General features: G+C 46.8%; 1 protein-coding gene across 1 annotated transcript in view; it reads left to right on the forward strand.

Moving 5' to 3' along the window:
• Window positions 1-7,385: 7,385 nt before the first annotated feature.
• DAO (D-amino acid oxidase) overlaps window positions 7,386-26,177 on the forward strand; it is a 137,075-nt gene continuing 118,283 nt past the window's right edge. The window contains exon 1 of the mRNA XM_075341715.1: window positions 7,386-7,464. The gene's annotated coding sequence lies outside the window, so the exon portion shown is untranslated. The remainder of the gene's footprint in view (window positions 7,465-26,177) is intronic.

A 26,177-nucleotide genomic window follows, 5' to 3' on the forward strand; every position in this document is an offset into this window, starting at 1 on the left:
CTCTATGAAGGAGGATCTGATGGAGGCAATTCTATTTCTTACAACAAATTCATAAACTGCACAAATGTTATTTAGTATGTTTTTGTCGAAAACTGTTTTTTGCCACTTACATAGTTTATTACATAGTGTTATTTTTATATATACAGTGTATATAGATATATATGTGTGTGTGTGTGTGTGTGTGTGTGTGTGTGTGCTGCCAGCAGCCGGGCTGCTTGGATCCGGATCCGCAGTGTGGCTCGAGGGATTCTACCGGACCCGGGGGTCGCGCGGACACTCCGAATAAAAGGGGACGTATTTGTACGGGATTTGCCGTAAACTGTCTGTAACGCCACCCACGGTGTGTGGTGAAATGTGGCACCACCGCTGGTGTTGCGGGGGCGATGGGATGGCAGCTGGATGTTAACCCCTCCGTGGGTAGGGATCAATGCCCCGGGGCCCAGTGTCTTTATGCTGAAGATGGTGACTGCAGGGGTTGGCGCACCCTGTCAGACCGGGGGATGACAGTTTACTCACGATTGAATGAATCACACAAGTCTAATGGTAAACCAAGGTGCTGGTGGCCTGCCGCCGCGGCTGGGTGTATCTGGTCCCACACCCGGGCTGATGGTCTGTGTCACTTTCCGCTGCACTCTGTGTTTGGTGTGTTGGACTTCCTGGTGTGAAACACGGGAGTCCGCTCCCGGGCCTTTTGTTGGGAGCCTTGCCTGCTGACCCTTGGGATCTACCGGGCCCTGGCGGATGCCCTATTCTCCGCGGTGGGTGGTTGTCTGCTTTTGGGACTTTGGTTGGGACAGGACCTATAATCCTGCCCTCAATGGGTTAATTAGCTAGGCCGTTGGTTCCGGTCCTGGCTTCAGGGTCCAAGTACCCCCTCTGTGCATGGTTTACGGGTCGGTTCTCCGGTGTCGGTACCGGCGGGCTCCAACCCTGTCCCAGTCCACCTCGGATCTCCATCAGCCGTCTTTCCGTCTCCTAACAGAAACGGACCACCGTCTGCCACCTAGCCAGCACACCGGGGGCTCCAACCCTGAAGCCTTTTCCTTTCTGTCTTCCACTTCACTTCCTCCTCTCAATTCCTCAACTCCACCAGTCTGACACCTTTCCACTTGAACTATGACTTTCAACTACTGCTTTTCCCGCCCCGGGTTCTCCAGACCCCTAGGTGGTAGTTCTCCATCCGCCTGGTCCCGCCCACTGGTGTTCCTTTCCTACCCGGGGGGTGGTGACTAGGGTTTGGTTGGCTAGATGTAACCCTGTGTGGGATGGTGTTATGCGGGGGCCTATACTGTGTGACTACCTGGTTTTGCCAAGGCGTCACATATATATATATATATATATATATATATATATATATATATATATATAAATAATGTAATCTATTACATAGTGTATTACATATTTACAATTTATTACAGTTTTTTGTGTACTACAGTTGTATTCCAATAAATATATTTTATGTTCTATCTAAATATCTTGATTATTGTATCATACAAATGATTAACTGTCTGATGTTCACATTGTACTACAATAAATTTTTCACTTAAATATAAGCAATATATGTGGGAGTCGGAGTCGTAGAGTCGGTGCAAGGGAAATTTTGGAGTCTGAGTCGCAGGTTTGGCTTACCGACTCCACAGCCCTGGAGGGTCAGAGGTGCCTCTCCAGGTCTGACCGTGCAGGGGGTCCTGCACTCTAGAAGATATCTGTATGTAGGCAGCAGCATGTAGAGGGCGAGGGTCAGAGGTGCCTCTCCAGTTCTGACCCTGCAGGGGGTCTTGGGGGTTCTGCACCCTAGGTGGTATCTGACTGTAGGCAGCAGCATGTAGAGGAGATCAGGGCGAGGGTCCGAGGTGCCTGTACAGTTCGGACCCTGCACAGGGTTCTACACCCAAAAGGCAATCTGTCATGGTGAAAATGGTGTCTAACTGTAGGAAGGATGATATAGAGGAGATCAGTGGATGGGCGCCCTGCACGAGGGTTCTGTACCCAAAGGGATCTGCCATGGTGAAGATAGTATCTGTCTGTAAAAAGCATGATATAGAGAAGATCAGTGCGGGGGTCAGATGTGCCTCTCCAGGTCAGTCCCTACACTGGGGGTCCTGTGACCGAGAAGGAATCTGTCATGGTGAAAATGGTGTGTGCCTGTAGATAGGATGATATAGAAGGGGTCAGAGGTGCGTCTCCAGGTCGGTACCTGCATGGGGTCCTGTAACTGAGAGGGTATCTGTCATGGTGAAAATTGCATAAAGAAGGAGGTCTGATCGAGATGTTCCCACAAAACATTACTACAAGGCCGGGATGAAACAAGCATATGAATCGGACAAGTGCAATGGCAGAAAATCTCACCTGGACCAATGTTAAAATAAGAGGCAGAGCAGATCTGTGAGTCTTTCCTCAGCTGTAATCAGACTGAATTAAAATTGCAGCATGTGGCGTACCTCGGCCCACACGCTTCCATACAAGTCTATAGTGCATGTGAAATATTGCACTGCACTCTCATGTCATCAGTACAGTCCGATTTACACAGGAACAAACAATGGAGAAGATGGAGGCATTAAGCTCTCCATCCTCCCTGCACCTGTGACCTGAGTCTCATATAGGAGAGAATTGGCGCACAGTAGAATGACGGCTCACAGCAAAGTTTGAGCCTAGTGTCATTATACTATCACATCCGATGCTATACACTAGACCCCAACCTAACTTGTATTTTATTTATTGAAATCTCTGGTGTTTGCGTCCAGTGGGTGGTACTATTTAGTGATTGACAGTTTTACCCTTATGATGGTGCATGCAGATAGCTGTCAATCACTAGTAGGACCGCCCACTGGCCTCGTTTACAAGTGCATCAAAGTAAATTAGAATATCATAAAAACTTAATTTATTTCAGTAATTTAATACAAAAAGGGAAACGTATATATTATATAGTTATTACACACAGAGTGATCTAGTTCAAGTGATTATTTCTGTTAATGTTGATGATTATGGCTTACAGCCAATGAAAACCCAAAAGTCATTATTTTAGAAAATTAGAATATTATATAAGACCAACTGAAAAAATATTTTTAAACTCAGAAATGTTGGCGCCTCCTGAAAAGTATGTACAGTAAATGCACTCAATACTTGGTCGGGGCTCCTTTTGCATGAATTACTTCATCAATGAGGCGTGGCATGGAGGCAATCAGCCTGTGGCACTGCTGAGGTGTTATGGAAGCCCAGGTTGCTTTGATAGCAGCCTTCAGCTCGTCTGCATTGTTGGGTCTGGTGTCTCATCGTCGTCTTGACAATACCTGATAGATTCTCTATGGGGTTTAGGTCAGGCGCGTTTGCTGGCCAATCAAGCACAGTGATACTGTGGTTATTAAACCAGGTATTGGTACTTTTGGCAGTGTGGACAGGTGCCAAGTCCTTCTGGAAAATGAAATTTCCATCTCCAAAAAGCTTTTCAGCAGAGAGAAGCATGAAGTGCTCTAAAATGTTCTGGTAGCCGGCTGCGCTGACTTTGGTCTTGATAAAACACAGTGGACCTACACCAGCAGATGACATGGCTCCCCAAACCATCACTGATTGTGGAAACTTCACACAAGACCTCAAGCAGCTTGGATTGTGGCCTTTCCACTCTTCCTCCAGACTCTGGGACATTGATTTCCAAATGAAATGCAAAATTTACTTCAGTCTGAAAACAACACCTTGCCCCACTGAGCAACAGTCCAGTTATTTTTCTCCATGGCCCAGGTAAGACGCTTCTGGCGTTGTCTATTAGTCATGAGTGGCTTGACACAAGGAATGAGATTGTTGTAGTCCATGTCCTGGTTACATCTGTGTGTAGTGGATCTTGAAGCACTGACTCCAGCAGCAGCACTCTCCTTGTGAATCCTCCCCCAATTTTTGAATGGCCTTTTCTTAATAATTCTATCAAGGCTGCGGTTATCCAGGTTGCTTGTTCACCTTTTTCTACCACACTTTTTCCTTCCACTCAACTTCCCATTAATATGCTTGGATACAGCACTCTGTGAACAGGCAACTTCTTTAGCAATTACCTTTTGTGGCTTACCCTCCATGTGCAGTGTGTCAATGACTGCCTTCTGGCTATCTGTCAAGTCAGCAGTCTTCCCCATGATTGTGTAGCCTACTGAAACAGACTAAGGGACCATTTTAAATGCTTAGGAAGCCTTTGCAGGTGTTTTGTGGCAATTATTCTAATTTTCTGAGATAATGACTCTTAGGTTTTCATTAGCTGTAAGCCATAATCATCAACATTAACAGAAATAAATATGTGAAATCGATCTCTGTAATGACTATATAATATACTGTATGCGTTTACCTTTTTTGTATTGAATTACTGAGATAAATTAACTTAGGCATTGCAAAAGAGCTTTTTTACTGGCACAAATGTTGGTTTTCACAAAGTTTGCTGCTTAAAGGGAACCTGTCAGGTAAAAAAAGGGTTACAACCTACAAGCAGGAGCCTGTGTGAGCTATTAACCCCTTCCTACCCCTCCCTGTGTTGTAATATGAAAGTAATAAAATACATTTTATTACTTACATATTCCCTATGTAAATGAGCAGGGTCTCTAGCTCCATGGGCGTTGCATCGCACTGTGGGTGTTTGCATGTTTTTCATGATATCACGCCCCAGTGGGTGTGATACGATGGATTTACATGAGAGACGTAACGTCTGCTCCTTCAGAATCTCACGTGTGCGTGTACCGCCCCGGGGCTCAGCCGGCTACCAAGCCGCTCGGATCCGTGCTCGTCGGTGGGTGGCTCGAGCTCTTCATGCACCCGGGGGTCACGTCGCTCTGCAAGGGGGTTGGCGCTACACGTAGGGACTTCGGTGGGGAGGTCCACGACCGGAGCCGCGGTTGTTTGTAGGGGATTTAAGTTCGTGACGCCACCCACGGGTTGTGATGAATGGACGGACATCACCGGTGCCGTTGACAAGGCTCCCGGGGACAGTGTTGCGCAGCTTGGTGTTGACCCCCTCTGTGGGTAGAGGGATGATGGTCCCGGGGGCCCGAGGGAGATGCTGAGGTGAGGGGATGGATGCGTGCTGGGGAGTCGGTGCGACGCGGTGTGCAGCCCGAATTCACTGTTGTACTGACTATGACAAACACGCTGGAGTCTCTGGTAAACCAAACAAGATGGTGAACGGTACCCGCAGCCGGCTGCCGTTTTTCCCTTAACTGGTTGGTAGTTTCCGCCTTTCTCCTGCACCTCACTTATGTAGAAATCACGACTCCTATGCCTGAGCAACGGTAGTCCGCTCCCCGGTTTGATATGTGTCGGGAGAGCCCTCTTTGCCCGCAAACACTGTCCCCTCGGGTCTCTATGCCTGGGCAGTGGCTTTATCCCTATGGTTGGGCTGTTGTCTTCAGTCGGGTCTTATGTGGGAAAGGTCCTAAAGTCCAGTCCTCAATCAGTTGATTTGACTCAACCCGGTTGTTTCTGGGCCTCGTACTGGGTCTGAGTACCCCTCCTGGTGCTCCGGTTTCCAATCTGTTCCCCGGTTCGGTACCGGCGGGCCACCGCCCGTCCCCGGTCCCTACGATTCCACCGGCTGTAATCCCAGCTCCTGCAGGCAGCCACCACCGTCTGCCTCCTTGCCAGAGGTGACTGGGATCCAACCCAGGCACCAAATGTAGCCTATGGCAAACCTAGACACAGGTCTGCCCTTGAACTTCACTCCACTTCACTGTCAAGACTAGACTGTGAACATCAAACCCGAAGGGAGGTGACAAGGGTTTCTGTAGTTTGGCTGCTGTCACCTTACTAAGGGGGGGGGGGGCGGGGGGGGGCGTGTGTGTATGGGACTATCTGTGACAATCTGGCTAGTCCAGGGCGTCACATGCGCACTTACCGTTCTCGTCGCTGCTTCATCCTGGTGTTTGCTGGTCGGCTTCTGACGCACACTGCACATGACCGGAACCGCATGAGTCTTCTGGGCAAGTGCAGTGCGCGTCAGAAGCCGAACAACAAACACCAGGATGAGGCAGCGAAGAGAATGGTAAGTGCGCAAACGTGAGATTCTGAAGAAGCAGACATGATGTCGCTCATGTAAATCCATCATATCATGCCCACAGGGGCATGGTATCATGAAAAGCATGCAAACGCCCATGGGGCTAGAGACCTGTGCTATTTACATAGGGAATATGTAAGTAATAAAACGTATTTTATTACTTTTAGATTACACACTATTACAAGACAGGGATGGGTAGGAAGGGGTTAATAGCTCTCACAGGCTCCTGCTTGTACGTTATAAGTCTTTTTTGACCTGACAGGTTCCCTTTAAGTGTTTTTGGATCCTTTCGTCAAATTTCTCTACGGTTACTGACGGTGTCATACCACCAATACGGCATGCCCCAACTATGGATATCGTGAGTTGGGGGGGAGGGCAGTGCCAGCACTTTGCTCCCTTCACCTGGCATCACACTTTGAACTGTATCTGCATCAGTTTAAAAAATAATGATGGAAGAGAAAGTCGTGTACGGGCCATCATACCGTGTGGATTGGTGTGTGGCCATTATAGTGTATGGAGGGTGGGGCGATGCATGTGGAGGGTTTAGATTATGCTTCTATATTTTATTTCACCCTTTTCCTTGGATTTTAAAAATGGATTATTCCGTTTCACACAACCGTGAAGCATGGGCTGTACATGGATCACAACTCCCAGCCCGACCTCTGGGCTTCTGACTCATACATGCTCATGAGGTAGTTAGCTCAGGTTAGAAGACCTAGTGGTTTGGCTGACCCCCATCACAGTCCATGTTTCACACACATGTCGTCTGTGGCCACTGAACCAGAGCTCTGCGACCTTCCTCCACTTACCTACTGGTAACCCATGCACCTTCTGATTAGTAGGCCTGGCCTGATATGATCATCGCTATACGACGCGTGCATGATGTTGCATGGAGCCATTCAGAATAAGTATCGAGGTTGGCAGCAGGTAGGTGGAGATTTGCAGGGCTCTGGTTTGGCAGCCACAGACTACCGACATGGCCACTGGACCAAGGTGCTGCAAATTATTTTGCTCAACGTTAATCAGTATAACATTGTTCTCTTGGTTTTCTTTGCAGTGGCATCCTGCCAGAAACACTATAACGCACATTTATACTTTTAAAAATAAGATCCCATGGGCAATGTATGCTGCTATATGTCTATAGAGTGACATGCGTCTAAGTTTTCCATCAGATGTTCATGCGGTAAGTTTAGATGCCATGTGAATACAGCCTTATCTATAGGTTGTTTATTCTTGGCAGTTCATCAGGGGTAATAATTAATGTATTACATGGTAATACAATCCTCCTGTATTTGACACTGTGTAAATATTACATTGTGACATGTGACCAGAGCAACCTTTACCCATTTTTTTAACTTCACCTTTGGTAGTCATTGGTGTATAAACGAAGGACTGTGTCTGGCACGTACAGACAGTCTTCTGCTGGTTTGCTGAACATTTTATAGGTGAGTTTTACACTGTACAATGTACAGATACTGTTGTATTAATTGTATTACAAGCCTATACTATACAAGACCCACATGTGCCATGTGTGGGCAAATCTTGGGGTCATTTGTAATATTTAGTGATATACGGTAGTCTTTGATGGCAATAAAAAAAAAAACAGATAATCTCAATTATTCTGACTTCTAGACGTGTCCTAGAGTATTATAACAGCATCATAATATCTTGAATGTCCTATAGGTAGAGTCAATTGTATCGGCAATGTCAGCACATCGGATACTTTCTGTAGCATTTTCATACTTAGTGGTAACAATTTATGAAACTTACCTTGTGAATTACTTTGTGGAGACAAATATCATGGGCGCCCGATGCTCTTTCAGTATTTGGCTGTCTATTGATATTGGAAGCTGACTTCTAATTTTAGCCATTCAAAAGGGAATGTACACTACAGTTCAAAAGTTTGGGGTCACGCAGACAATTTTGTCTTTTCCATGAAAAATCATACTTTTATTTATCAAATGAGTTGCATAATGAATAGAAAATATAGTCCAGACATTGACTAGCTTAGAAATAATGATTTTTACTTGAAATAATAATTTACTCCTTCAAACTTTCATTGTCATTGTCCTGTTGTGGGATGAAACTGGCTCCAATCAAGCGCTGTGCACAGGGTATGGCATGGCATTGCAAAATGGAGTGATGGCCTTCTTTATTCAAAATTCCTTTTACCTTGTACAAATCTCCCACTTTACCAGCACCAAAGCAACTCAAGACCATCACATTACCTCCACCATGCTTGACAGATGGCGTCAGGCACTCTTCCAGCATCTTTTCAGTTGTTCTGCGTCTCACAAATGTTCTTCTGTGTGATCCAAACACCTCAAACTTCGATTTGTTTCTCCATAACACTTCTTTCCAATCTTCCTCTGTCCAATGTCTGTGTTCTTTTGCCCATATTAATCTTTCCCTTTTATTAGCCAGTCCCAGATATGTTTTTTTCTTTGCCACTCTGCCCTGAAGGCCAGCATCCCGGAGTCACCTCTTCACTGTAGACATTGACACTGGCGTTTTGCGGGTACTATTTAAAGAAGCTGCCTTTTGAAGACCTGTGAGGCATCAATTTCTCAAACTAGAGACTCTAATGTACTTGTATTGTTGCTCAGTTGTGCAGCGGGGCCTCCCACTTCTCTTTCTACTCTGGTTAGAGTCTGTTTGTGCTCTCCTCTGAAGGGAGTAGTACACACCATTGTAGGAAATCTTCAATTCCTTGGAAATATCTCGCATGGAATATCCTTCATTTCTAAGAACAAAAATAGACAGTCGAGTTTCACATGAAAGTTCTCTTTTTCTGGCCATTTTAAGAGTTTAATGGAACCAACAAATGTATGCTCCATATTCTCAACTATGTCAAAGGAAGGTCAGTTTTATAGCTTCTCTAATCAGAAAAACTGTTTTCAGCTGTGCTAACAGACTTGCAAAAGGGTTTTCAAGGGATTTCTAAACATCCATTAGCCTTCTAACACAGCAAACACTATGTACCATTCGAACACTGAAGTGGTGGTTGTTGGAAATGGGCCTCTATACACCTATGTAGATATTGCATTAAAAACCAGACGTTTGCAGCTAGAATAGTCATTTACCACATTAACAATGTAGAGTGTATTTCTGTTTAATTTAATGTTAGCTTCATTGAAAAAAAAGTGCTTTTCTTTAAAAAATAAAGAAATATCTAAGTGACCCTAAACTTTTGAACTGTAGTGTATAAAGGGCCTTTTTCCCCACTAGATATCTGTAAATGTATTCTGTACCTATTTTCATGCAGATTTGACTCCATTTCACACACGCTTAATTTACAAGATCTTAAATGTGCATCCCGCTAAGTAGAAGTTATCACTTATCCATAGGATAGATTATAACGTTTAGATCGATGAGGGGCCAACTGTCGGGATCCACAGAGATCACCTATCCTTGTTGGAATGGAGCGGCAGTGCACATGTCCAAAGTCTCTCAATTCATTTTTATGGGACAAAATTATTTGACAAAAGGCAGGCATGAATGCTTTAGATAGAGGTACCCATTTAAAGGGAACCTGTTAAGTGAAAAAACAAACACTATTAACCTGCAGATATTGGGTTAATCTGCAGGTTAATAGCGTTCTGATACCCTGCGGTCACCACACAGAGAGCCCTGCTGCAGGGAGGAAATTAACTTTATTCCTGCCGGTAGCCTCAGGCTTTCAGTCAGAGGGGCACTGCTGGCATGGGTGGTTTCAGTCACCGCTCTGTGCATTGCGAGCATGAACTGTAACTATGTCTGTCAGTAACTGACAGCTGTCTGAGCATTGCATCAGTACAGAGACAGCTCTCAGTCAGTGGTTACAGCGATCTTTTACTGTACTAGTGTTGACTGAAACAATGCCAGTCATGCTCCTTTGACTGAAAGCCCGAGGCTGCATGGAGGAATAAAGTTAATTTTTTCCCAGCGGCAAAACTTTCAGTGTAGTGGCTGCATGGCATCTGAATGCTTTTAACCTGTATATTTATATGCTAATGACGTTGTTTTTTTTTTACATGACAGGTTGCCTTTAAAGAAGTATTCTGTTTTTTCATCAAGTAATGCTTAACCCTCTTAGTTTTTGAATATTCGTTATTTCTTCCCTATGTTCCAAGAGCTATAACTTTTTAATTTTTTTTGTCGCATTAGATAAGGGAGAACTTTTTTTGCGGAAAGACATGTAGTTTGTAGTTGTGTGCCAACATAACCTGATTGACCTGAGAACGTGACTCTCCATGTAAATATGATTATGGCAATATTAAACTAAAACATTTTTAAATTTGTAAAAAAAAATAAGTATTTGTGTCGCTATTTTCTGAGACCCGTAACTTTTTAATGTTTCTGTGATAGCTTGGTTTTTTGCGCCCTGAGATGACTTTTTATTGATATAATTTTGGAATACCGTAGACATAGTTGTTTTTTTTTATTGTTTAGCAACCAAAAAATAGCAATACTGTCGTTACCTTTATTGCCGAAAAGAAAAAAAAAATTGATGGTTTGAATAAATTTTTATTTTGATGGATCATACTTGTTTGGACCTGATAATACCAACTATGTTTATTTAAAAAAAATAAAATGTATTTACCTTATATTTGAAGAAGCGTGATTCAAACTTTTTATTTATTTTTCATTTTAACTTTATTTTTAGTCCCTTTAGGGGACTTGAATCGCTACGGAGGCATGGTAGCATCTTCTTTTTCAATATGAAGCAGTAAATGTGTGAATTCATGATACCATTAATGAAACGTAGCTCCCCAACACCAGGACCACCCATGCATCCTCACTGGGGTGTAACGACCATGGTCCCAGAGATCGCGACTGTGACCGGGCTCGGCCGTGTTAGGGGCTTGGCGCCAACCCTGCAGAGAAGCAGCTGGCTTCCCTCAGTGAGAGAGAAGCTGCGCTGTAACAGCAGACCACGCTGCCACTATGGCGCCCATGATTCAGGGGGGCCTGGTGCCAGCGGTGGCATGGGACCCCCCCCCTCACCCGTCATCGCACACAGCAATGATGACGGATGGAGCGGCGCACTCTTTTCCTTCCTCCATCATTCTCCTCCCATGCCTGCACTCAACGTGTCAGCGCAGCGGATTGCAATGATGTCACTACTGCGTGCCTACTGTGCTGAGACATGCAGAGAGTAGGACGAGAGGACGCCCTGACCAGAGCAGCGGGGGAACAAGGAGAGGTGAGAACTTGTTTGTTTGGGGTTTTTTGTTTGTTTTTTTTTTAATTAGTGAGTACACGGTGGCCAGAGATCTATGGGGGTGGATTATATATGGAGGACTATGGGGCTGCTTTATAATACATATTGGACTATGGGGGCTGCATTATATTATTTGTAGGGCAATGGGCCTGCATTATATTATATTGAGAACTAATGGGGTTACCTTATACATGGACTATGGTGGTGCATTATAATGATGACTATGGGGTGCATTATAATATATGGAGGACTGTTACACGTCGTGGCTCTCTTATTGCAAGGAATGAGGTGGTCCCCCATTCCTTGTCTGCCACGAGCCCTCCTGCTCAGCAGCGCCAAAGGTCTGGGAGACTGCGCAGTCTGCAGGAGTTGCCTTCTCAGAGACACAGCAGAAGGGTGACACCTAGTGGTTCTCCCCTTGCAAGGAATGGAGCGGTCTCCCAACCCTTGCCTGCCACGAGCTCTCCTGCTCAGCATCACGGAGGCTCTGGGAGGTTGCGCAGTGTGCAAAGAATAGATGCTCAGGGAAGCAGCAAGACTTCCCATGTCTCTGCACATTGTGAAACCGGGGATCCCGCCTTTATGACCCAGAGGCAGGAAGATGAGCATGTGCTCCACGTGACGTCTTCTGATTCGCTCACTGATATCACACGGCCCCATGACGAGGCTGGTGATGTGCTGAATCCTGACTGGCTGGGCCAGGACGTCACGAACCCTGATTGGGTCACGCCCGTCTCGCGCCCGCCCTTGGGTGGAGCTACACCTCCTTAAAAGCTCCCCCTGCCATCATGGCGGTGCGCGACCGTCCTTCTATGTTTGGATGTCTGTCAGCGTGCTGCCACGCCACTGCTTAGGCATTATTATCTTTTGTGGGCTTTGCCCTTGCTGCTCAGGCAGCACCTAGTTTGCAGGTCTTGCCCCTGCCTTGCTGCTCCGGCAGTATCCCGTTTAGCAGGCTGTGTTCCTGTCCCAGGTGAGCTCCTCGAGTCTCTGTCGGACTCACTTGGTTTCTGAAGCACAGGTGCGTGGGCACCTCTGTGCTACCCCTGTGCCATATTCCTGTGACTCCTGCTGGCACACGTGTGTAGGCACCTCTGTGCGTCCCCATGCAACAGGTACACCGTACGAGAAGCCCCGAGCCATACAACCCTCACGGGTTAGGGCGGACCGGTGTACATAGATCGTCTGTGACGTTCCAGACGATCACTAGCAGCAACCCGCTCACTCTTTCCTGACCATAGCAGCGGTCCCTTACACCGCACAGTGGACCTTGACCGGCGGAAGCTGTCCATTTCCCATCTTGGCACGCTTCCCCGGGTCCCCCTCGTAACATTATGGTCGCGCCAAAGGTCTGGCTATGGCGGAAGAGCAGCAGCAGTTGCTGCGTTATGTGCAGCAGTTGGAGTCACGATTGGCAGTAGTGGAGCGGTCTTCCCCCGATAAGGCTGCTCTAGCAACAGTCGCCACCCAGGCGGCCACTCAGGCTGTGGAATTGTGCGGAAGGTCGCCTCGCCTTGCGCTCCCAGAGCGCTTCAGCGGGGACAGCTCTGAGTGCCGTGGTTTCATAAACCAGGTTACCACCTACTTGGAGTTGTCCGCGACTGATTACGCTACTGAGAAGGCGAAGGTAGCCTTCGTCCAGTCCCTGCTCACAGGGAAAGCGCTAAAGTAGTCCACGCCGTTGTGGCAGCGCGGAGATCGGGTGGTGAATCACCTTTCAGTTTATCTTGAGGCCATGAGAAAGGTGTTCCTCGGGCCTCAAGTCACCCACGACTCCGCGCTGCGGCTCCTACGCCTTCGGCAAAGGTCCACTTCAGTCGGGGACTTTGCAGTACAATTCAGGACACTCGCCGCAGAGCTGGACTGGCCAGATAAAGTCCTGGTCCCTGTGTTCTGGGAGGGTCTGGCAGGGTTCGTCAAAGACGCGCTGGCCACGCGTGACGTGCCGACCACCTTAGAGTCCTTGATTCAGCTTGCCTCTCGCATAGACATCCGCCACGCGGAGCGGAGGCTTGAGGTCTCTTCGGCACCCACATCTTCCTGGTCTACAGAGCCTCTGACTCCCCTTCCCCACCAGACCGGTCTCCCAGCCAGCTCTATTGACGATTCTGTGGAGCCAATGGAAATCTCCACAGTGGTCTCCTCTACCACAGGTTCTCGGCCGTCGGTCGATTGCTTTACCTGTGGGCAGAGGGGACATGTAGACACCCGATGTTCGAAACCATCGGAAGAAACAGTGTCTTGTTCCACCTCCAGTCAGCGTGAGGAGGGTCACTTCCGTTTCCCTAGACCAGGTGCCACCTAGTAAGACCCTCATTTCCCCTGACCCACGGAATGATGTGCTGTCATGGGATCGTGCCTCCAAAGGCAGGGGTCACTTCAGGGTCGACGGGACCAGAGACCCTGCGGTCAGGCATTATTGGGGGCCGGAGGTAGCCCAGGATGTACAGGAGAATATGCGAGTCTGTACGTCGTATGCGTATAATAAACCGTTCAGGCAGAGGCCTGCGGGTCTTCTTCACTCTGCGCCATCTTTCGCACCTGGGGACCTAGTGTGGCTGTCTTCTAAACATATCTACCTTCCGGTACAGACAGCCGAGTTCGCTCCTAGGTACCTGGGCCCGTTTACAGTAATAGAGCGGGTAACCCCGGCGGTATATCGACTCCAGCTCCCTCCATGCTGGGCTATTTCTAATACTTTTCATGTATCTCTCCTGAAACCCGTACGACCTAAAACCTCGGGGTCTCTGCTGTCCCAGGTTGGCTTCTCGTCCAACGACACTGAAGTAGCGAAGCTAATAAGAACAAAAATTGTACAGGGCAAGAGGTACTTCCTCGTGGAGTGGGTCGGTCGTGGCCCGGAGCATAGGTCCTGGGAATTGGAGGAGCATGTCCACGCCCCAGGTTTGGTGGCGGCCTTCAGGCGCAGGCGAGGGGGGGGCCCTAGACGGGGGGGTAATGTTACACGTCGTGGCTCTCTTATTGTAAGGAATGAGGTGGTCCCCCATTCCTTGTCTGCCACGAGCCCTCCTGCTCAGCAGCGCCAAAGGTCTGGGAGACTGTGCAGTCTGCAGGAGTTGCCTTCTCAGAGACACAGCAGAAGGGTGACACCTAGTGGTTCTCCCCTTGCAAGGAATGGAGCGGTCTCCCAACCCTTGCCTGCCACGAGCTCTCCTGCTCAGCATCACGGAGGCTCTGGGAGGTTGCGCAGTGTGCAAAGAATGGATGATCAGGGAAGCAGCAAGACTTCCCATGTCTCTGCACATTGTGAAACCGGGGATCCCGCCTTTATGACCCAAAGGCAGGAAGATGAGCATGTGCTCCACGTGACGTCTTCTGATTCGCTCACTGATATCACACGGCCCCATGACGAGGCTGGTGATGTGCTGAATCCTGACTGGCTGGGCCAGGACGTCACGAAACCTGATTGGGTCACGCCCGTCTCGCGCCCGCCCTTGGGTGGAGCTACACCTCCTTAAAAGCTCCCCCTGCCATCATGGCGGTGCGCGACCGTCCTTCTATGTTTGGATGTCTGTCAGCGTGCTGCCACGCCACTGCTTAGGCATTATTATCTTTTGTGGGCTTTGCCCTTGCTGCTCAGGCAGCACCTAGTTTGCAGGTCTTGCCCCTGCCTTGCTGCTCCGGCAGTATCCCGTTTAGCAGGCTGTGTTCCTGTCCCAGGTGAGCTCCTCGAGTCTCTGTCGGACTCACTTGGTTTCTGAAGCACACGTGCGTGGGCACTTCTGTGCTACCCCCGTGCCATATTCCTGTGACTCCCGCTGGCACACGTGTGTAGGCACCTCTGTGCGTCCCCGTGCAACAGGTACACCGTATGAGAAGCCCCGAGCCATACAACCCTCACGGGTTAGGGCGGACCGGTGTACATAGATCGTCTGTGACGTTCCAGATGATCACTAGCAGCAACCCGCTCACTCTTTCCTGACCATAGCAGCGGTCCCTTACACCGCACAGTGGACCTTGACCGGCGGAAGCTGTCCATTTCCCATCTTGGCACGCTTCCCCGGGTCCCCCTCGTAACAGAGGACTATGGGGTGCAGTATAATATATGGAGAACTATGGGGTGCAGTATAATATATGGAGGACTATGGGGTGCAGTATAATATATGGAGGACTATGGGGTGAATAATAAAATATGAAGGACTATGTGGGCTTTATTATAATACATATAGAACTATGGGGGTGCATTATAATATATGCAGGACTATGGGGCTACATTATATATGGAGGACTAATGGGGTTACCTTATACATGGACCATGGGGGTGCATTATAATATGTGGACGACTATAGGGTGCAGTATAATATATGGAGGACTATGGGGTGCAGTATAATATATAGAGGACTATGGGGTGAATTATACATGGAGGACTATGGAAGGTGCATTATAATAATTGGAGGGCTACCTTATACATGGAGGACTATAAGAAATGCATTATAATGCATGGAGGACTATGGGGGTGCATTCTAATACATGAAGGGTTACGTGGAACCCATTATACTATATGGAAGGCTGTGTGGGGGCCATTATAGTATTTGGAGAGCTATATATGAGGAGGACAAAGATACAAACATGGGATAGGAAAGTTTTATGCTCATGGAAAGAGGCTCTTTCCCTCAGCACACAGCTTTCCCATGCTGTGCTATACATCTTTCCCTCAGCACCCAGCTTTCTCATGCTCTGGTATGGCAAAGCTGGGTACTCAGGGAAAGTTGTATATCAGAGCATGGGAAAACTGCGTGCTGAGGGCAAGATGTATATCAGAGCATAGGGAAGCTGGGTGCTGAGGACAAGATGGATATTAGAACATAGGAAAGCTGGGATTTCAGATCATAAGAAACCTTTTTTGGTCAAGATTTTAGGAGCGGTCAGAAGAGCTGGGTGGCACTGGCCATTCCTATATCTCCACCTACAGGATTTTAAATGGTTTATTTAAGGCAGCAGAATTGCCTCATTATGGGGCAATGAGTGAGAGGCAGAAAGACCTCTTTCTGCTGTGAGAGTCTGAACAGGGGAGTCCGTGCTATGATATGGACTATTACGGTATATATTTCATTTTGCTAGTCTTTATGCCAATGGAAAGGCTGTTTGTTTTTCTTTATGCTGGAAGACTATTAACTTTAATGAATTAGGTGAACAAGACACTACATGACTGGTGTGTACTTAACCTGCTGCTAAAAAAAAAAGAGTGAACCCCCACAGCACATGTAATTTTGCAATCATATTCAATAATGAATAAATTGAGATGTTTTGAAAAATGTATTCATGATTTCTTTTAATTTGTATATTATTTACACGTTTATAAATCCTGTTACTTTCATATCTCCACTATCTTTCTCTGTTGGCATTACAATTTCAATGTTGAGGAGTTTAGACTTATCCAAAATAATAATCCCTAAAGCAACCCTTTGAATATACCTACTGTATATAAATAGATATACAGTGCTGCATTGGAGAATCATTAATTTGAGCAGTTTAAACCCAGCATTTATAATCATTACCATGTTATAAACTTTGCTGAATTTCACTGTTTTAGATTTAATATTAAACTTACTGTGAGACACAGAAAAGCTGTGTGGGCATATTACACAAGTCAAGGTCAGATTGATCTTGATTTACACTATGTACTGTTTGATTATTGACAGTTTATCAAAAATTTTAGAGACATGCATATGCAATATTCAATTCTTCAAAGCATAAAGCTGGTAAGACGTGTGACGCCCTGGACTATCAGGTCGTCACAGGGTATTGTGCAATCTGCCCTTCTGTGCAATATCCACCTCCTCCTTGGTTATGGGTCCCCAACTACATGGTGTTGCCGACAACAGCTAGTAAAATCTTAGCTACACTCTGCACCACACCCACCAGACACACCAGTGGAAGGCCTAAGTGGAATAGGGTCGCCCACTTGGGGGGGTTGGTTAAAGGGGAGGTCAGGAGTGTCAAGTCAGTCAGTAAGAGAGTGAGGAGAGTGAAGTGAAGGAGAGAGGCGGTCAGGAGCCGGGCTCCTTGGAAGCAACTAGGTAGCAGACGGTAGTCTGGGCCTAGTGTGAGCTGGACCCCCGGTCGCAGGGGATCGTGACAAGGGGCACAGAACTGTTGAGGAGGACAGCCGGCGGCCTTGTACCATCACCGGGCTGGGACCAGGGCACGACAGGGTACATGGACCCTAGGTCAGGGAGTAGCTTCAGGCAACCTGACAATTTACCCGACGAGAACGGAGCCTTCAAGATCCACTCTCCACCCGCTCCAAAATCGGGGTACTAGCGCAACGAGGGGGATAGGACTTTCCACAAAAACTGTCCAGAAAATCCCAAGCGTGATCCCTGAAAGCAAGCTCCCACAGTTAGCCACACTGGGGAGCGGGACCCGACTAGTTCTATACTACCGGAACCAACAAGCAAGTGAACTTAGTGCCAGGAGGAAGGTCATGGATCACCAGGCAGCACCATTGGGGACGGGACCCGAACTAGCTCCCCTCAGCGGCAGGGGTGTCCAGAACTTTGGTTTACCCAGTTGTCGGAGTCAGTTTTATGGACTGAGTGAGTACGCAAGTGACCCCTTCACTCCCCAACGGCACTCCCCAGCTCCCATCACCGAGTCCCGGGGCATCTCCCCTACCCGTGGAGGGTCCTAACACCTGGCTGCCCCACTCCATCGCCCCCGGGTACTCCCGACTGCAGCGGTGGTACTCCACCTTACCACACACCACGGGTGGCGTCATGAACTCTAAACACAATCTCCTGTAAATACCCCCTTCATTTGAGTGGCCGCACGACCCCCGGGTCCGGACGCCCCTCGAGCCACCGCGGATCTGGATCCGAGCAGCTTGGCTGCTGATACGGGGGCGGCAGACATGTCAACTTTATAATCCGCCATATAAATAGCATCTACATAACTGTAACAATCAATGAAAATTAGTATTCTGATTTTATTATTTAGTAGAGCATATGCACAGTGGCCATTGGCATAAGTCAGATCTGCAGGAGTGTCAAACTCCTTTTCACCAAGGGCCACATCAGCATTATGGTTTCCTTCAAATGGACGCTAACAAGCTTGGACTGCAATGTACAAACTGGCCAGGGGCTATAAGAGAACTGTGCCTGGGTCCTGGGACTTTACGAGAGCTGTCACTGGGTAGAAAGGCTATACAAGAACTGTTCCAGGGTTATAAGGCTGTATGAGAGCTGTCCCTGTGTTGTAGCGCTGTACCACATATGTCCCTGGGAACTAGAGTTATATAACAGTTGTCCCTGGGTAGTAGGGCTATATGACAGCTGTCCCTGGTTAGTAGGGCTATACAACAGCTGTCCCTTGGTACTAGAGCTATATGACAACTGTCCCTGGGTACTAGAGCTATATGACAACTGTCCCTGGGTAGTAGGGCTAAAAGAAAGTTGTCCATGGGTAGTAGGGCTATAAGAGCTTTCTCTGGGTAGTAGGCTCTATAGGTCAGCTGTCCCTGAGTAGTAGGGCTATACGACAGCTGTGCATGGGTAGTAGGACTATGTGACAGCTGTCCCTAAATAGTAGAACTATGCGACAGCTGTCCCTGAGTAGTAGTAGGGCTACAAGAGGGCAGTCCCTGGGTAGTAGGGTTACAAGAGAGCAGTCCCAGGGTAGTAGGCTTACAAGAGAGCAGTCCCTGGGTAGTAGGGCTACAAGAGAGCAGTCCTTGGGTAGTAGGACTACAAGAGAGCAGCCCCTGAATAGTAGGGCTACAAGAAAGCAGCCCCTGGGTAGTAGGGCTAGAAGAGAGCAGTCCCTGGGTAGTAGGGCTACAAGAGAGCAGTCCTTGGGTACTAGGGCTACAAGAGAGAAGCCCCTGAATAGTAGGGCTACAAGAAAGCAGCCCCTGGGTAGTAGGGCTAGAAGAGAGCAGTCCCTGGGTAGTTGAGCTACAAGAGAGCAGTCCCTGGGTAGTTGGGCTACAAGAGAGCAGTCCCTGGGTAGTTGGGCTACAAGAGAGCAGTCACTGGGTAGTAGGGCTACAAGAGAGCAGTCCCTTGGTAGAAGTGCTACAAGACAGCGGTCCCTTGGTAGAAGGGCTACAAGACAGCAGTCCTTTGGTAGAAGATCCATTGTAGAAAAAGAAAGGCACTCACCGGGCTTGCTGTAACAAATTCTTTAATCCGACATTCAGTGATAGGTGAAAAAAAAAGTGGACTTGTCGAAGTGCCGTATAGGCACGAAACGGCTGTTGTCACTCGTGCCTTTTGCACCCCCCTCCCTCACAACCTTTTTTTAATCACCTATCACTTAATGTCGGATTAAAGAATTTGTTACAGCAAGCCCGGTGAGTGCCTTTCTTTTTCTACAATGGATCTTTTAAGGAACTCTTAAGCTGTGAAATGAGGAGGCGGCTGTTAATAATGCCTAGCAGAGCGGGACTTTCAAACAAACAAAGGTAGCTTGTGAACAGAGCCGCTCATTCTGTGTAAGTGGTGTACTGAATAGTGCCCAGTATTCCTTCTTTTTTCTGGTCCCTTGGTAGAAGGGCTACAAGACAGCAGTCCCTTGGTAGAAGGGCTACAAGAGAGCAGTCCCTGGGTAGAAGGGCTACAAGAGAGCAGTCCCTTGGTAGAAGGGCTACAAGAGAGCAGTCCCTTGGTAGAAGGACTACAAGAGAGCAGTCCCTTGGTAGAAGGGCTACAAGAGAGCAGTCCCTTGGTAGAAGAGCTACAAGAGAGCAGTCCCTTGGTAGTAGGGTTACAAGAGAGCAGTCCCTTGGTAGTAGGGCTACAAGAGAGCAGTCCCTTGGTAGTAGGGCTACAAGAGAGCAGTCCATTGCTAGTAGAGCTACAAGAAAGCAGTCCTTTGGTAGTAGAGCTACAAGAGAGCAGTCCCTTGGTACTAGGGCTACAAGAGAGCAGTTCCTGGGTAGTAGGGCTACAAGAGAGCAGTCCCTGGGTAGTAGGGCTACAAGAGAGCAGTCCCTGGGTAGTAGGGCTACAAGAGAGCAGTCCCTGGGTAGTAGAGCTGAACAGTCCCTGGGTAGTAGGGCTACAAGAGAGCTGTCCCTTCGTAGTAGGGCTACAACACTGTAGTCCCTCGGTAGTAGGTCTATAAGAGTGCGTTCCCTGGGTTTTAAGGCTAAGGTTGCTGTTTCTGGGCTTTTGAGCTAAAGGGGCTGTCCCTGACCTCAAATTCCAAGATAGACTACTCCATATACAAAGTATGGGTTGTATCTGCTCTAAATCAAAGATGGAACCTGCTCCCTGTACTTATGAGACCCCCTTTGTTAAGTGCCTGTTGACTGTACCCTCAATTTGACTGTCCCCTCATGTGTTGACCCTGCCCCCTTTACTGCATCCACTCAGATTTCAAGACGGCATCAACTCCCTTTTGCTGGCTCCACCCCTCTGCTAAGCACTGGCTGTGTCAACATAAAATGCAACCAGTAAGTAGCGGAGGAGGCGTTGCCAGCACAGGTGGGTGATTGTCATCTTGGATTTTGAGTTTCACCTCCACACCTTAACCCCTGCACGACCTTGGACATACCGGTCCGGACTTCCCAACCATGGATGTACCAGTACATCCTGGTGATTGTGCGTGCACAGGAGCTGTGTACATGCAATTGCCACCTAGAGCTCGGCTTACATGACAGCTGAGCCCCAGATTTCACAACCATGCATGGACCCAATGCCATCCCTGGCTGTTCAGAATGCTATTAACATGCAGATTAGCCCCATCTGCAGGTTAATAGACTTTTTTTTTTTTACATAAAAGGTTCCCTTTAAGATCTATGGGCCGGACACAGATCTCACCAAGAATCTGCCTCCAGAGCTTATTAAAAATGAAAGGAGACATTACCCGTGTGAGAAATGTAGATCAGAGGAGCAGACTTTCAGTCATTACATGTCTCACACTGGAAATGTCCCTTTTCGTTTAAGCTTTGGAGGCAGACTCTCAAGGAGAGAAATGTACGGCCCATAGATCTTAACAGCACATTTATACAGTGCCTACAAGTAGTATTCAACCCCCTGCAGATTTAGCAGGTTTGATAAGATGCAAATAAGTTAGAGCCTGTAAACTTCAAACAAGAGCAGGATTTATTAACAGATGCATAAATCTTACAAACCAACAAGTTATGTTGCTCAGTTAAATTTTAATAAATTTTCAACATAAAAGTGTGGGTCAATTATTATTCAACCCCTAGGTTTAATATTTTGTGGAATAACCCTTGTTTGCAATTACAGCTAATAATCGTCTTTTATAAGACCTGATCAGGCCGGCACAGGTCTCTGGAGTTATCTTGGCCCACTCCTCCATGCAGATTTTCTCCAAGTTATCTAGGTTCTTTGGGTGTCTCATGTGGACTTTAATCTTGAGCTCCTTCCACAAGTTTTCAATTGGGTTAAGGTCAGGAGACTGACTAGGCCACTGTAACACCTTGATTTTTTCCCTCTTGAACCAGGCCTTGGTTTTCTTGGCTGTGTGCTTTGGGTCGTTGTCTTGTTGGAAGATGAAATGACGACCCATCTTAAGATCCTTGATGGAGGAGCGGAGGTTCTTGGCCAAAATCTCCAGGTAGGCCGTGCTATCCATCTTCCCATGGATGCGGACCAGATGGCCAGGCCCCTTGGCTGAGAAACAGCCCCACAGCATGATGCTGCCACCACCATGCTTGACTGTAGGGATGGTATTCTTAGGGTCGTATGCAGTGCCATCCAGTCTCCAAACGTCACGTGTGTGGTTGGCACCAAAGATCTCGATCTTGGTCTCATCAGACCAGAGAACCTTGAATTTGTCTGTCTCAGAGTCCTCCAAGTGATCATGAGCAAACTGTAGACGAGCCTTGACATGACGCTTTGAAAGTAAAGGTCCCTTACGGGCTCGTCTGGAACGGAGACCATTGCGGTGGAGTATGTTACTTATGGTATTGACTGAAACCAATGTCCCCACTGCCATGAGATCTTCCCGGAGCTCCTTCCTTGTTGTCCTTGGGTTAGCCTTGACTCTTCGGACAAGCCTGGCCTCGGCACGGGTGGAAACTTTCAAAGGCTGTCCAGGCCGTGGAAGGCTAACAGTAGTTCCATAAGCCTTCCACTTCCGGATGATGCTCCCAACAGTGGAGACAGGTAGGCCCAACTCCTTGTAAAGGGTTTTGTACCCCTTGCCAGCCTTGTGACCCTCCACGATCTTGTCTCTGATGGCCTTGGAATGCTCCTTTGTCTTTCCCATGTTGACCAAGTATGAGTGCTGTTCACAAGTTTGGGGAGGGTCTTAATTAGTCAGAAAAGGCTGGAAAAAGAGATAATTAATTCAAACATGTGAAGCTCATTGTTCTTTGTGCCTGAAATACTTCTTAATACTTTAGGGGAACCAAACAGAATTCTGGTGGATTGAGGGGTTGAATAATAAATGACCCTCTGAATAAACTTTTCACAATTTAAAAAAAAGAAATAACATTCTTTTTTTGCTGCAGTGCATTTCACACTTCCAGGCTGATCTACAGTCCAAATGTCACAATGCCAAGTTAATTCCGAATGTGTAAACCTGCTAAATCTGCAGGGGGTTGAATACTACTTGTAGGCACTGTATATAAAAGGGGTTATCTACTGATTGGACAACCCCTTCTAAGCTGTATGTTTCCCCCAGATGTAACCGATTGGTCCAAAGGCAAAGAAGGTGAAGCGGTCAGTGATTAGATGGAGGCACAGTGTTATGTGATCCTGCGAGAGACAGTGTCGACACCGTTGGAACGGTAACGGCAAAGGAGTTGAGTACAAGAGTTATTATTATAGAAGGGGGAAACATGAACTGAGAAGGGGTTGTCCAAGAAGTCTGCCTCCAGCGAAAAAAAACCCTTTAAAAATGTACATTTCTCTGGAATAACATTGGATCGCAAATTTTAAACTATCTTTTTATTCAACTTTTTATGCATGTCCATATAGACGGCTTGGGAGAATTGATCCTAGTGACAAATTCCCTTTAATGGTTTGTTCACTTCTGTGTAGAAATACACTCAGTGCAATGTGAGAAAAAATGCATATTACATGCACACCAATGTTATTCAATGAAGCATTGTTCATCTGCAAGTTTTTCCTCAGGTGTAATCGGGCTGAGGAAAAAAAATTGCAGCATGCGGTGTATGGCTGCTTATATCGGACGAGACTAACCATTGCAAGTCAATCGGTGCAAAAAAAAAATGACCATCTGTGTGCCATCAGATTTGTTTTTCTCGCAGACATCTCAAAGTAAAAATAACACTAATCTAATATATAAAGCTGAATGTGTGTGTGTGTGTGTATCCGGGATTGGCATCTGCACTGTCGCAGCTACAGCCACAAAATTTTGCACACTCACACGTCTGGACCCCGAGAGCGTCATACGCTATGTTGTGAGGCGAAATTTTAACCCCGCGCGTTCCAATTTACCAATCAATTTTGCACCTATCAACATAATGGGGAAAAAGTTAAACGAAAAGTGTATCCGCACCGTCGCATTTACAATCACAAAATTTTGCACAGACACCTCATGTGACCCAGGGAACGTCGTAGACTATGTTTTGACAGGAAAATTTAACCCCGCGCTTTACAGTTACTCTCCAAAAAACATGTCTCCATTAAAGTAAATGCAGCCTCGAACTACAGGTTATTAGTAGGAGCTGTGATTGGTTGCTATAGGAACAAAAGACATTCATAGTATAAGAAGCTTATATGTGAGGTAATAAGATATCGGTGGGGAGACGGATAGACAGACAGAGAGACAGACAGGGAAAGAGACAGACAGAGACAGACGGGGAAAGAGACAGACAGAGACAGACCTGGAAAGAGACAGATGGGGAAAGAGGCAGATGGGGAAAGAGACAGACAGACATGCAGACAGGGACAGAGACAGGCAGACAGGGAAGGAGGAGACAGCCAGAGAGACAGACAAAGATAGATGGGGAAAGACACAGACCTTGATAGAGACAGACGGGGAAAGAGACAGAGAAATAGAGACAGACAAGGAAAGAGACAGGCAGACAGGGAAAGAGACAGACAGGAAAAGACACAGACAAAGAGACTGGGAGACAGACGGGGAAAGAGACAGACCTAGAAAGAGACAGATGGGGAAAGAAACAGAGAGATAGAGACAGACAAAAAAAGAGACAGGCAGATGGAGAAAGAGACAGACGGGGAAAGTGACAGATGGGGAAAGAGACAGACCTGGAAAGAGACAGACCTGGAAAGAGACAGACGGAGCACATTACTTGGCCAATTTAGTTAAATCTGTGTGGAATATCTGTGGTGTTGAAATATATGTTGTGAAATGCTTCTATTAGCTTAGTTTTTGCCTTTTAATAATTACATTTATATCTATTTGTTTTGTGGTTTATGTGTGCAGAATACATTTTTGTTAATACATTCTATTTTGTTAACAACAGTTATTAACCTGGGCGAAGTTCTGCTACATTAATATACACACCTATGCCGCACACTACACTGTGCATATACTTTTGCATTTTGAAGTTCCCTCCAGGTATGTGATTGATCACATGACCTAAAAGGTCCTTAAGCTATCTAGGACCTGCAGCATTTGTGCACCTTTAGTGTTGTGCAGGTCTTGGTAACTTTCTCTTCTGCCCTGCACCAATCAGATTGATCAGTGTCAGGCAGGAGAGAAAACTGTCCCAGTGTAGATCTCTCAGTGATCGAGAAGGACGCTGTGTCAATACTCTCCGCAATCAGAGAAATATCATCCGGATTATAGGACGCAGACTGTTTAGTTACATTTTTTGGGGGTCTGGTCACATGCTGCTCCACCTGCCATTATATTGGGAGGAGGGATGTGCAGTCTATGATGAATATATATTTATTTTTATATACCGTATTAACAAGTGTTACATTATCAGGTCCCTAACATTTTGCTAAAATAAAGTGACGAACTCCTTAAAGGAATGCATCCATGAGAGAAACTGCTAGGTGGTTATTTTACCCAAGAGGCAGTTTACTGGTGACTTGTCCTTAGTTTTCCTGTCCACCAGCACAATATCTCTGATACATAAACTTCCATTCTGCTCTAAAACTTTTCAGAGAAGAAATAACTCATTGTATATTTGAAGTCAATTGTGTTTAGTGATGGGGACCAGTAGGAGTGATGTTTATGCAGTGTTGGCGTTCGACATCTCAGCCCTAATATAATGAAACAAAGGAACACGTTTATCACAGAGATTGTGTTTGTAGTCCATTCTGCACAATAATGAGTCCATTATCACAAGCACTGTCCATATCCTATGTGTGTAATAAATTATTACCATATTTTGTCAGTGCCCAAAGTTTTAAAATTGTTACCAATTGGCATCAAGAATTGTGAGAGTCACTTGGGTGTAGATTACAGACTCTTAATAGCCCAAAGAATGTGAAACGCTTTTAATTAAAGGAAATCTGTCAGCAGGTTTTGTCACCTAATCTGAGAGCACCGTAATGTAGACGGAGATCTTTATTCCAGGGATGTGTCACTTACTAGGCTGCTTGCTGTAGTTCTTATAAAATCACAGTTTTACCAGCAGGAGCTTATTACTAGAGGACTAGCAAACCTGCTGCTAGAAAGATGCAACCACCTCCTCCATGAGTTGGTAGGCAGAGAGTGGTTGTCTCATCGGTATTCTGCACCTGTGTTACCCCCACCTTGAAGACACTGCACATGAAGAGGAGAGCATTCCTGTATATTAAAGGGAACCTGTCACCAGAATTTTCGCTATTAAACTAAAATAATCCCCTTCTGCAGCTCATGGGCTGCATTCTATAAAGGTTCATCCTGCTAATGGCCCCCCTTTCAGACCTACATAACAACTTTATAAAATAATACCTTTTGCTATGGTAATGAGGTTTGCTGGCCCCGTGGGCGGGCTGTATTTCGTCTGTTATCCCCCCTCCTGCCGCTGTTCGCCGTCCCCCAGTGTTCATTTATATAGAAGAGGCCGCCGCCCTCATGTTCCGCAGTGCTCCT

The sequence above is a fragment of the Anomaloglossus baeobatrachus genome, chromosome 1 (assembly GCF_048569485.1).
Source record: "Anomaloglossus baeobatrachus isolate aAnoBae1 chromosome 1, aAnoBae1.hap1, whole genome shotgun sequence".
NCBI lineage: Eukaryota > Metazoa > Chordata > Amphibia > Anura > Aromobatidae > Anomaloglossus > Anomaloglossus baeobatrachus.